Raw genomic sequence first — 12,500 nt, 5'->3', positions numbered from 1 at the left:
CACACACACACACACACACACACACACACACACACACACACATATATATATATACATATATATATATATATATATATATATATATATATATATATATATATATATATATTATATAGATAAGTATACACGTATGTGTGTGTGTGTGTGAATATATATATATATATATATATATATATATATATTATATATATATATATATATATATATATATATATATATATATATATATATATATATATATATATATATATATATATATATATATATATATATATATATATATATATATTATTAAGGCCTTTATAAGGCAATTTCGACTATGGCATCATTGTCACTACCCTAGTCACTATTTTCATTTATTTTCTTTAAAAACATCTTTGCGACAAGAAAAGCGATATAAACTAGAGTCTTGCTGCCAAACTCTCTCCTGGGTAGTGTGCTCGTCTGACCAGTAGTGTGGTTTACAGAGCGCCCTGCCTCACTGGACGCCTCCTTGGGGGTTTTCCTTTGAGTCTACGAGAGAGAGATAAGTATATTTCCATTGTTTATAAGAGACCAGTTAGGATCTGTTATATATATTATAAATTTTTAGAACATACAGACTGAGGGATCTCAGTTTATTTTTATTTTGGTTTTATTGCTTTCAAAGAAGTATGGATACTATAGAAAATGCAATCATTATAAAAGAAAAAGGATTGGCTAAAATAAATAAGTAATAAAAACAAAGAAATAAACAAAGTGATTATGATTGACTATAACTTTCAACGTGAGTAAAAATGGAAATAAGCTATAAATAGGTAAAGATAATATTTACACTTAAAGAAAAAAGGCTTCAGACTCGTGTCAAGTGGGTTGTGCTGTAATAACACTCCTTGCTACCAAATTTCCTAAAACGGCCCTCCTGTTTGTAGGTCATACTCTGTTGTCGCGTTGTTGTCGGAGTTGCAAATTAGAGGTATACCACAGATGCAAAGGAACGGCAAAGACCGATATAGTTTGGCACCGGTGGTGTCGCAGGAGTTGCCAGAACGAGGTCGCAAACGAGAACGAACTGCCTTCGGGTCTCCGGTTCTGGATTTTTCCTCAGGGTTGACTCCCGGAGCCTTTTTCATCTTATAGATACCACAAGGAAGTGGATTGTTTTGTACAAGTTGGACTCCGATAACCTTAACCATGCACGGACTGAGCTACAAAGCAGCAGTAGGATACCACTATCGCATCTAAGTATCTAAGTGTTTGTGTGTGTGCATTCACACACGTACTTTGAGTGCCATGCACACACACACACACACATATATATACATATTGAAGCTCAGTGCATATTATATAATAAATCATCTATGATTTATTACCTATCATACAGTGGCAGTATTAAAATGTTGCAAAAACTATAACAGGCTGTTAGAGAGCCTAGTGTGAAATAGGGAGCAGCTCTGCATAAGCCTCCCCTGCCAGTTCACAGCCTCTCCATCATCGAGATTTCTGCAGTGTCTCCTCGTGGCCACCCATGGATACTGGGCACCTTGCAGTCCCAGGCTAAACTGTGGGGGATCTCGGAGCAGCAGGAGGCACCAGAGGTAAGGAGCCATGGCCCACCAGCGTGTGGAGACACCCTGGCTCCGTACCAACTCCTGCCCCTTAGTCACCCTGGGGTAATTGGCTGCTCGTGGGAGGTGGGCCTTGCCAGCCCTCCTAACCCCAGATAACTCACTGGCAGCTACTAAAATAAATGGATATCCTGGGGGGAGGGGTGCTGTCCCTCCCACCCAGCAAGCAAGGCAGGCTGTGGGTCCTGTTGGGGAGCAGCATGGGAACGAGAGTTACTTGTCCTGCCTGCGCCCCAGCAGGTGCCAACCCACCATGAGGCTTGTGGGGCAAAATCCTAGAGAACCCCACAGGTGGACAGGGGGCCCCCACAGTCTGCTGACCACTTTATTTGGGGAAGTGTCGGCAGGATTAGTAGAGGTGGCATACACCCAGAGCGACTGCCCGAGACTTAACCTCAGGCAGGCCATCCAGGTAGATGCTTGGAACATCCAGTCCTTGTGGCAGGATGAGCGGTTACCTCTGCTATCAAGGGAATTGGTGTGATTGGGAGTTGAGGTGGCTGCCCTCTTGGAGGTGAGAAGACCTGACGGGAGCATGATCAGTATGGGTGGGTACACCTACTACTGGCCAGGCCGCAGCAATGTTCATCACCTCCAGGGAGTAGCCATAGCCATCTCCAGCTGACTTCTACCCTCGGTAGTTGAGGTAACACTGGTTGATGAGCGTATTATGGCACTGAGTCTGAAGCATGCTTTTGGCTTCATTTATCTTATTGCTGTGTATGCTCCTAGTGATGTTTGCAAACTCAGTGTGAAAGAGGTGTTCTATGCCAAACTCTCATCCATGGCAGACAATCGCCCCTGGCGAGATATTTGCATTGTTCTGGGCGACTTTAATGCGGTATCTGGCTGTGATCGAGCTGACTACGAGATGGCTATCGGCCCCCATGGCTCAGGAGCTGATCCCAACAGTGAGAACAGCCTCCTTCTCCAGGATTCATATAATGAGCATCTGTGGCTCCTGGTATCAGCGCTCCAACCTGCATCACTGGATATGGTATAGCCATATGAGTACAGTGCCAAGGAGATCGACCACATCCTTGTTAGCATGCGATGGAGGATCCTCCAGAAATGTAGAGTTTGCCAGAGTGCCCAGTTCTCGAGTCAGTGTAGGAATCCATTGGTATACACCTGAGTGCAAGGTAGAATTCCATCCCTCTGGAGACATTGGATGCCACTGAAGTGTGTTGCATGGTTTGGCTGAATGGTAATCAGGTCTTGTGTCGCTCTTTGGTGCATAAGGCTCGGCCCCTTTGAGAAAGGACAAGGAACAGTTTATCAGGAATCTTGCTGAGGAGGTTGAAGGCCATTTCTTGGTAAATGACCTTCGCCCTGCCTACCAAGCTCTGAGAAAAGATGACTGCAGTCCATTCAGTGGAGGGACATATCATCTCAGATCATGTTTGGGTTTGTGAACGTTGGGCTGAGTATTTTGAGCAGTTGTACCAGGTATACCTGTACCGGACCCACCCATCAGCGAGGAACCTCCTACCCTAACAGAGGTTAGGATAGTGATTTTCAAGCTGAAGTGTGGGAAAGCTGCAGGCATAAGTGATATCCCTGCTGAACTTCTAAAGGCTGGGGTGAACCTATGGCTTGAGGCTTGCATGCAGTCTTGACTGTCATCTGGCAGTCTGGTACCATTCCCCCTGACCTATTGAGGGGCGTGGTCATCCCTTTCTGGAAGGGGAAAGGGGATCACTGGGACTGTAGCAACTACCATGGCATCACACTGCTTAGCATACCAGGCAAAGTTTTTGCCCGCATTCTTCTGAAACAGATCTGCGACCACCTACTAAGGCACCAGAAACCGGAGCAGTCTGGATTCACTCCTGGCAAGTCTACAATAGACTGTATCTTAGTAACTGTGAAATGCTTCCATGAGTTTGGTCATGGGATGCTTGCAGCCTACATTGACCTCAAGAAGGTGTTTGACTCGGTGCATTGAGAATCGCTATGAGAAATTCTGAGGAATTCTGACAAAGTTTGTTGACCTGATAGCAAGCCTATATACCGGCACTGAATGTGGTGTAAAGTGTGGTGGAGGTCCCTTTTAATTCAAGGATGAGGCAAGGCTGTTTCCTTTCACCAACATTTCTACACCTGCATGGACTGGATAATGGGCACAGCTACAAGCCAAAGTCAGTGTGGAGCAACATTGGGCAATATTAAGGTCTCAGACCTTTGCCGATGATGTTGCTATCCCATCTGAGTCCCTGGAGTCACTGATGGCAGCTCTTGACGCATTTAGCAATGAGGCGTAGCCCTTGGGCCTAGAAGTCTCCTGGACCAAGACCAAGCTTCAGGAATTTGGGGGCCTGTTAGGGGAACCCATTCAGTCAATCCATACTTGCGGTGAGGATGCTGAAGTCACAGAGAGCTTTGATACCTTGGTAGCATAGTCTATGTCTCTGGGTTGACAGACCTAGAAGTTAGTAGACAGATTGGTATGGCAACAGGAACCATAACTCAATCAACCAGAGCATTTGGAGATGTCATCATTATCATTAATATCATTTTTATTAGTGTTGTTATCATCATCATCATCATTATCATTAATATTATTTTTATTATTAGTGTTACCATTATCATCATCATTTAATAATCATTATTATTTTACAGTTGTTATTACTATTATCACTATCTTCATCACCATCATTATTATTGCTATTATTATTATCATTCATTATTATTATCATTGTTAATATTATTAGTATTAGTATTATTATAATTATAATAATTATTATTATTATTATCGTCATTATTATTATTATTCTCACCATTATCATTGTTATCATTATTATTACTAACATCATTATAATTATTACATCATGATAATCATCGTCATTATCATAATCATTATTATGATTATGGAGAATTTTTATCATTTTTATTATAATAATTTTTGCTTTTATTATCCTTTATTATCATTGTTATCATAATAATTTTTGGTTTCATTATCATTTATTTTCATTATCAACCAATATCCTTATCGTTATCGTTATCATTATCGTTATCGTCATCGTCATCGTCATCGTCATCATTACTATGGCTCGTTATAATTATCATTCTTACTATTACTATTTTCATTATTAACATAATTATCATTATCATTATTATCGTTATATCTATTATTATTATTATTATTATTGTTACGCCGACCGCCTCGTCTCTCTGCTACCAACACAAGGCAGGCTAGGCAGACGGCGTGCTATTCACAGGGTCGTGAACACTGAACAGCTCCAAGAGGCACCAAGCACCACAGCGTCCCAGAACACCACGAGGGGAAACCCACTTGGCGAGGCAGGGCACGAAATAAACACAAAATGACAGTCTTTCCTTTATTTACACAAGTTATTTACCCATACACTTTTCTATAGGCACAATACAGGGGGGAAACCAGAATGTCACACTGCACGATACAGCTTATAACAGGGCAACACAAAGTTTATCAGGTCACAAGGGCACACACGAGGTCTTCACAGGAGCAGCACCCAACTCTGTCTCCTTCTTGGCTTGTTCCTCCGCTCCTCCGCTCACAGCCAGTTGCATCATGTTTGCCCAGGTCCCTTCATGTTAACACATGCCCAGGTCATCCTTTTCATGTTAACACATGTTTCGAACAGAGACAAAGACCCACTGGCGTAGCATTATTATTAATCATCATTATTAAAATTATCATTATTACAATAATTATCAATAATTATCATTATTATTATTATCATTATCATTACCTCAACGATTACTATTATTATTATTATTATTATTATTATTATTATTATTATTATTATTATTGTTATAATTTTTTTTCTATTATTATAATAATTATTATTATTATTATCACTATTATTATCAATTTTTATAATTATTATTATCATTATTTTTATTATTATTATTATCATTATCTTTATTATGTTATTATTTTTTTTTTGATTTGCATTTTTAAGATCAAACACCGGGTCACAGCCAGGACCTAGGGTGAGTGAAATTTGAAGTATGTTATTAAAAGGTATAAAAATGTAGATTTGATATAAAAAGAAGAAAAAAAGATTATAACAGTACATTGCGAATACAGGTTATATGCAGTGTTTAAATGAGAGACATTGACATAGTGCTCTTCTTAGGGCATGTGCTGTGTTATTATTGGACTTCTTGCAGTGATGGATCACCAGGTATTTTCTCTAAATATTGACTAGTTCCTTTCTTTATCAGGCACAAGGCACCAATCATAACAGGGATAGTTTTTGTTTTGAGGTGCCACATTTTTTTCAATTTCGATTTCTAAATCCTTATATTTTGAGAGTTTTTCACTTTCGTAGAAACATTTCTGTCAGATGGCACGCTCCTATAAATGAGAAGGTAGGTGTCATTTTTCTTGTCCCTTATGACAATGTCTGGACGAATATCATGTATCATGCGATCAGTGTGTATTGGAAAGTCCCACAAGATGGTAAAATCTTGTCCCTCTGTAACTAGTTCTGGATGGTGTTCGTACCAGTTGCTACGATGTTCACAGAGAAGTGCCGACATATTTTCCAATGCAGGTAATGCCTAACTCTGTCATGACGGTTCTTGTATTCGCCTGATGTAAGGATAGGTCAACCAGATACAAGGTAGTTAATTGTTTCTTTTGTTTTTTCCTCACAAAACCCACATTTCGGGTCAGTGCTGTTGTGTAGGACTTTTGCCTGATAGTTTTGAGTGAGCAAACTCTGATCTAGAGCAGCAAAAATAAAACCTTTCTCCTTTTAGTCCAGAGCTTCTGAGCCACTGATGGGTTGCCATTTCATCTACATCAGCATTTTTTGCTTGAGCTGCGAACTGTCCATGGAGTTTTTTTTTTTTTTGGCAATTGAGATTCTAGTTGTTTTATGCCAACACTTTTTGCTAATTTCTTGTTTTTTGGGTAATCTCATATGGTGTCAAAAAATTCTAGATCTAATTTGCGAGAGAATTTGACGGATTCTTTTATGACAGAATGTAACTTTTTAGTGTTTTCATGGAGAAAACTTATTGAAGCATCCAGTCACTTGTATTACCTACATACTGAAAGAGTCCAATAGTAGACATTTTATATGATAACTAGTTGGACCATGCTTCTTCTTTCTTTACTAATTGGTCTATATAATCGATCTACGTCTGATTTTGGTTGGTGCATTTTATGACATGTGAACTGTTTTCTAATCTTAGTATCTGGTCTCTGTAGCTCACATAGATTCTAGTTTATGATACTGAAACTGTACATTACCACCAGTATTACAAGAGTATTTACTGCTGTTATGCTATTCTTTAAGTTCAACTTTGTCTTTAGGATTGACCTTACTCTACAGACGCACTCTTTCCTGATCTTTTCTTTCATCTTCGCATGTTGTACACCATATCTTTCATTAATTCCTAAATATTTATAGGTTTCTTCCAGGTCTAGTTCCTTAATAACAGAGTCCTCCTCAAGAACTAAGTTGTCTGTGTGGACTAGCCTTCCATGTCTAAAACTGCACACTTGTTTAACCCAAATGTCCTAATGTCATCACTAAATACGTTTACTGTTTCCAGTAGACCTTCAAGGTCTCCCTCATTATGCGCATATAGCTTCAGATCATTCATGTAAAAGAGATTATTTATTTTCTTCTTACTGATCTTATATCCCTAGCCTATTTCATTCAAGAGTTAGGATAGAGGAATGAGAGCCATGTAGAAGAGAAGAGTAGAGAGTAAGTCTCCCTGAAAAATTCCACATTTAATTTGCATACCTTTAGAAGACAATGTACTGCTTGAGTGGGAGAAAAAAAATTTAGTTTCTCATAGCGTCACAGATGTTCTAAGAAGGTTTATTAAAGTAGGTGACACCTTAAAAATTTCTAAACAGCATAAAATTCACAAGTAGGTAACGCTGCCAGAGGCCTTTCTAGAAGCAATTCAAGCAGTGCTTAAGTTTCTCTGTTTAGAGTTTGCGTTTTCTAACATCATTTTATCTACGAAGGTTTGGTCAGTACAGCCGTAGGATCCTTTTGGTTTCCTTTTTGTTCTATGGGGAAGAAATTTTGGCCCTCCATGTGGGTATATGTTCTGTCAGACAATCGATGTTAGTTGTTTATAAGATGTTGATAAGCACGTAACAGGCCGGTAGTTTTTTGGATTTTCAGTATCTTGAGTTTTTGTAAGTAAAGTTGTTCCTAAACAGGATCATTTACCAGTTAGGTGTTAAATCTGGTTCAGGCATTAGTTTGTTGAAATTTAAAACTAGTTCAGAGTGCGTAGAATGTAGGGTGACGAGCCAGAAGATCGGAACTTGCTCTGTTACTGGGGATTTCCACTTCTGCGATTTTTAAGCGCGTTTCTAACCTCGTCAGTAGTCATTGTCTTCCCATTGCTGTGTAGGGATATCTTGAGTGTTGTTTTCTTAAAATTTTAGCCATTCAGCATATTCATTATACCTTTATCATTATCCCAAATCCTGTTCCAGAATTCGCGCTCCTGCTCTTCAGACGGTACATCGTCTACCGCAATTGCTGTCTTTCTGATTTCTCGGCATGCTTATTTTGTAGGTAAAACTTATTCATTTTGGAAAACCTACGCAATCGTTGAGTTTTTGAGTTTTTGCTCTAGTTTTACTCTGATGCCAAGTATTTGTTATTTAGTCTCAATAATATATTTTCTTAGTACTTTTTGCGCCTTTAAAGATTTTATCTCTTTATCTTTTAGCAGTTCCTCAATATAAAGATTTCTTTTCTGAAGTTTTCTATTCCTTTATTAATTTTAAGTTGCCATCTAGGTTTAGTAGGTTTCTGCTTATTATTTCTCTTTCTTTTTGCTCACACCACACTTGTATTGGACAAATTTTGCCGTTACACTTATGGGTTAATTTAGTTCTGTTATGTCTGGGCTAATTTCTTCACAAATTTTGGCTTAATGCTTCATTCCCTTCCCACAGTTCAGTCATTTCAGTGTGTTTTACTATCGATAGATCTTCAAGGATATCCGTTCTCATTGCCAATAAACCCTCCTGGTTAACCTCATTGCCTGGCAACTCCAGCCAAACATTTTCCTGTTCTCAATCTTCTTCCATTTTTACATCTTCACTCCCTACAATGTCTTCGTCAGTACCTACCAACGTTCCTTTTGCTTAATAGCTCTCCGGGAACTTTCTGATATTATTATCATTATTGTTATGATCATTATTATCCTTATCATTATTATTATTACTATATTATTATTATTTTTATTATTATTATTATTATTATTATTATTATCATTACATTTATTAATATTTTATTATCATTATTAATATTACTATCATTAGGAGTATGATTATTATTTTTACTATTTTGCTATTTTTATCATCCTCGTTATTATTAATATTATTGTTCTAATAATAATAATAATAATTATTATTATTATTATTATTATTATAATTGTTATTATATTTCTTATCATTATCAGTGTTTTGATATGACGATTGTTGTCATTATTATCATTATTATTATTATTGATATAATCTATCATTAGTTTTTACATCATTATTGATTTTATTATCGATATTATAACTGCAATGATGTTTATAGTAAAGATAAACAGAATATTAATGACAAGTTACTGAAATGACTGGTAATTGTAATATCACTGGAAATTTATTGAACAGCAATGAGTAACATTTACATTCTATTTTCTTTAGTTATCTTTAAACTAAGGTATCTTGATTCACTTGTAGCTTTTGGAAAACTACCCCTAGGGAAGGAAGAAGGAACCAGGCTTCCACGAGCAACGGCAAGGAGACGAAGCCACAAGCCACACCTCCGCGTCACCAGCGACTGAGCTTGCTTCGAGCCCTGAGCAAGGGAGCAGAGGCCCGGCGGGGACGCTTTTAAAGTCTTCCTCGCTCGGAGAGGAATCGCTTTCTACGAAACTACCACTACGATCTCTACATCACAGAGGTCTGGGAGTCTCAAAGGTATGAAGGAATCTTCACCTGCGAGAGACTACAGAAACGACGCATATATATATTTTTCTTTCGCAACATGGGCATGCCTTGGATCAGAAATAGAAGGGAAAGATATGTTTTGATGCATGCGATATTTCGTCATGTGATTTTGGAAAGAGCGGTGAATTGGAAAGAGCGGTGAAAAGGCAGGTCAGCAAACAAATATACAAACAAGAAACCGATTGAGAAATACATATTATACACGCTAATTTAGCTGTAGCGTAAATTTTAACAACAAATGAAAAGCATCGGAAAAAGTAACCTACAGATATACATTTAGAGAGGAATGAGCAGTAAACGAACGAATATCAGACTTTTTATTCACGAAGAGAGACACTTTCGCAAGAACGGTTTTAACAAAATTAATTTCGCTAGAGACTCTTTATCCAAAAGCATTTTAAAATCACTTTCATCCCTATTCCTGTATTTCTTCTCGCAGTTAACTCCTTCACACACACACACACACCACAGATATGTGAACACACACACATATAGACTACACACACACCCTCACAAACTTATATACGGAACACACTCTCAAACATTCCTGATAACACATACACACACACACACATACACACACACACACACACATACACACACACACACACACACACACACACACCACACACACTCACTCACTCACACTCACACATATGCGCACGCGCACACACACACACACACACACACACACACACACACACACACACACACACACACACACACACACACAGAGGCTATACGTACACACTCACATACGCACCTTCAGAACACACTAACTAGGTAAGCTTCGTTTATTTCCACGCCGCCTTTCAATCAACCGTGGCAAGCGGAGTCAGTAACTCATTTACAGAGCTAATAAGACGGGCTTTCTCAGCCCGCCTTCACGGGGGCGGCGTGGTTGTTCCATTTCCTACGAGGGCGTCGTGATTACTACCCTGGAATCTCCTGTGTCGCTCGTCTTTAAAGCAGTGCTCCTTACACACCAGCCGAAGGTCCTCGTAGGACGGCGAGCAGTTGACTCGCCGACTTTTATGGGAGATGTCTCGTCTCGTCGGGTTTGTCTCGTTTCTACCAATGTCTAGATGGGATACGGCATAGTTAAGGTTTTGCAATCACTGCGACTGCACACACACATTTAATGATAATTGATAAGATAATAATCATTCCAGCGATATCAATAATGATAACTAGAGACAATATATAATAAGAGCGATGAGGCTGTTAACAATAATGATAGATATATTCTTAATAATCCTCGTGATTGTATTAGCCGCAATACTACAGGCAATATCGGTGATGAAAATTATAAAGTAAATTGGATCTTACATCATCAATCATTCAGAAGTTTGCTACTTAATCTTTATCATTTACCGTTAATTCATTTACCACAAACATAAATCAAATGAAAATAATTACTTATGAGCCATACACACACGAGCGCACGCACGCACACACACACACACACACACACACACACACACACACACACACACACACACACACACACACACACACACACACACACACACACACACACACACACACACATACACACACACACACACACACACATACACACACACACACACACACATACTTTATTTTCATCATCATTTACTTATCATGTCAACAATTTCTAAATCATCACGAAAAAATATTACTTTGTGCATTATGCGTCTGTGTCTGCTGTGTATCACATGCAGCCCAGCCGTTGGTCGCTTCCCAAACTTATCCCCCCGAAAGGTTGCCACAAAGATCATAATCAGCGAGGGAAGAAAGTAAAACCACTAGTTAACTTTCGCGAGAGTTGATTAGTTCTGAGATCAAAATGATCAGGATTAACTTTTCCAGATGATCATCCCATACCGACGCCGTATCTCCAATTCTTTTGCTTGTTATGTCTTCTTTTTTTGTAGCTTTGTCCCATTCTTATACAGGGTCGCGATGATCAGGGTCTGCCAGACATTTTTTTTAAGGCCGGATGCCCTTCCTGACGCTAACCCTCCACAGAACAAATAAAAGTTCCTCGAAAGAAAGCACTGTTCTAGACATGACGAGGAGATATTGTTGAATAAGGCTGATCATATCAAATATATATTTGAATATATATATATATATATATATATATATATATAATATATATATATATATATATATGTATATATGTATTTTTATTCTTAGCTTTATCCCATTCTTATATGGGGTCGCCATGATGATCAGGTTCTAGTAGATATCTTTTATGATCGGATGCCATTCCTGACACCAACCCTCTCTATCTACCCGGGCTTGGGACCGGCCCTGACTTGGGCTTGCTTGCCCACCCAGTGGCTAGGTAGGCAATCGAGGTGAAGTTTCTTGCCCCAGGAGAACAACGCGCCGGCTGGTGACTCGAGCCCTCGAACTCAGATTCCCGTCGTGACAGTCTTGAGTCCGTTGCTCTAACCACTAGGCCACCGCGGCCTCAATCTAAAAAATAATAATAATAATAATAATAATAATAATAACAATAATAAAAAAGAAAAAGAAAAAAAAAAAAGATTTATCCCATTCTTATATGGGGTCGCCATGAATCAGATTCTGGCATATATCTTTATATATATATATATATATATATATATATATATATATATATATATATATATATGTATATATGTATATATATGTATATATATATATATATATATATATATATATATATATATATATATATATATATATATATATATATATATAAACCGTATATATATGGATATAAGTATATATATATATACACACACACACATATCTATCTATCTATCTCGATATATATTGTTACGCCGGCCACCTCGTCTCTCTGCCACCAACACAAGGCAGGCTAGGCAGACGACGTGCTATCTACAGGGTCGTGAACACTGAACAGCTCCAAGAGGCAC

The sequence above is a fragment of the Penaeus monodon genome, chromosome 26 (assembly GCF_015228065.2).
Source record: "Penaeus monodon isolate SGIC_2016 chromosome 26, NSTDA_Pmon_1, whole genome shotgun sequence".
NCBI lineage: Eukaryota > Metazoa > Arthropoda > Malacostraca > Decapoda > Penaeidae > Penaeus > Penaeus monodon.
The sequence above is the reverse complement of the archived record's forward strand: the minus strand, read 5'-3'. Positions refer to the sequence as shown.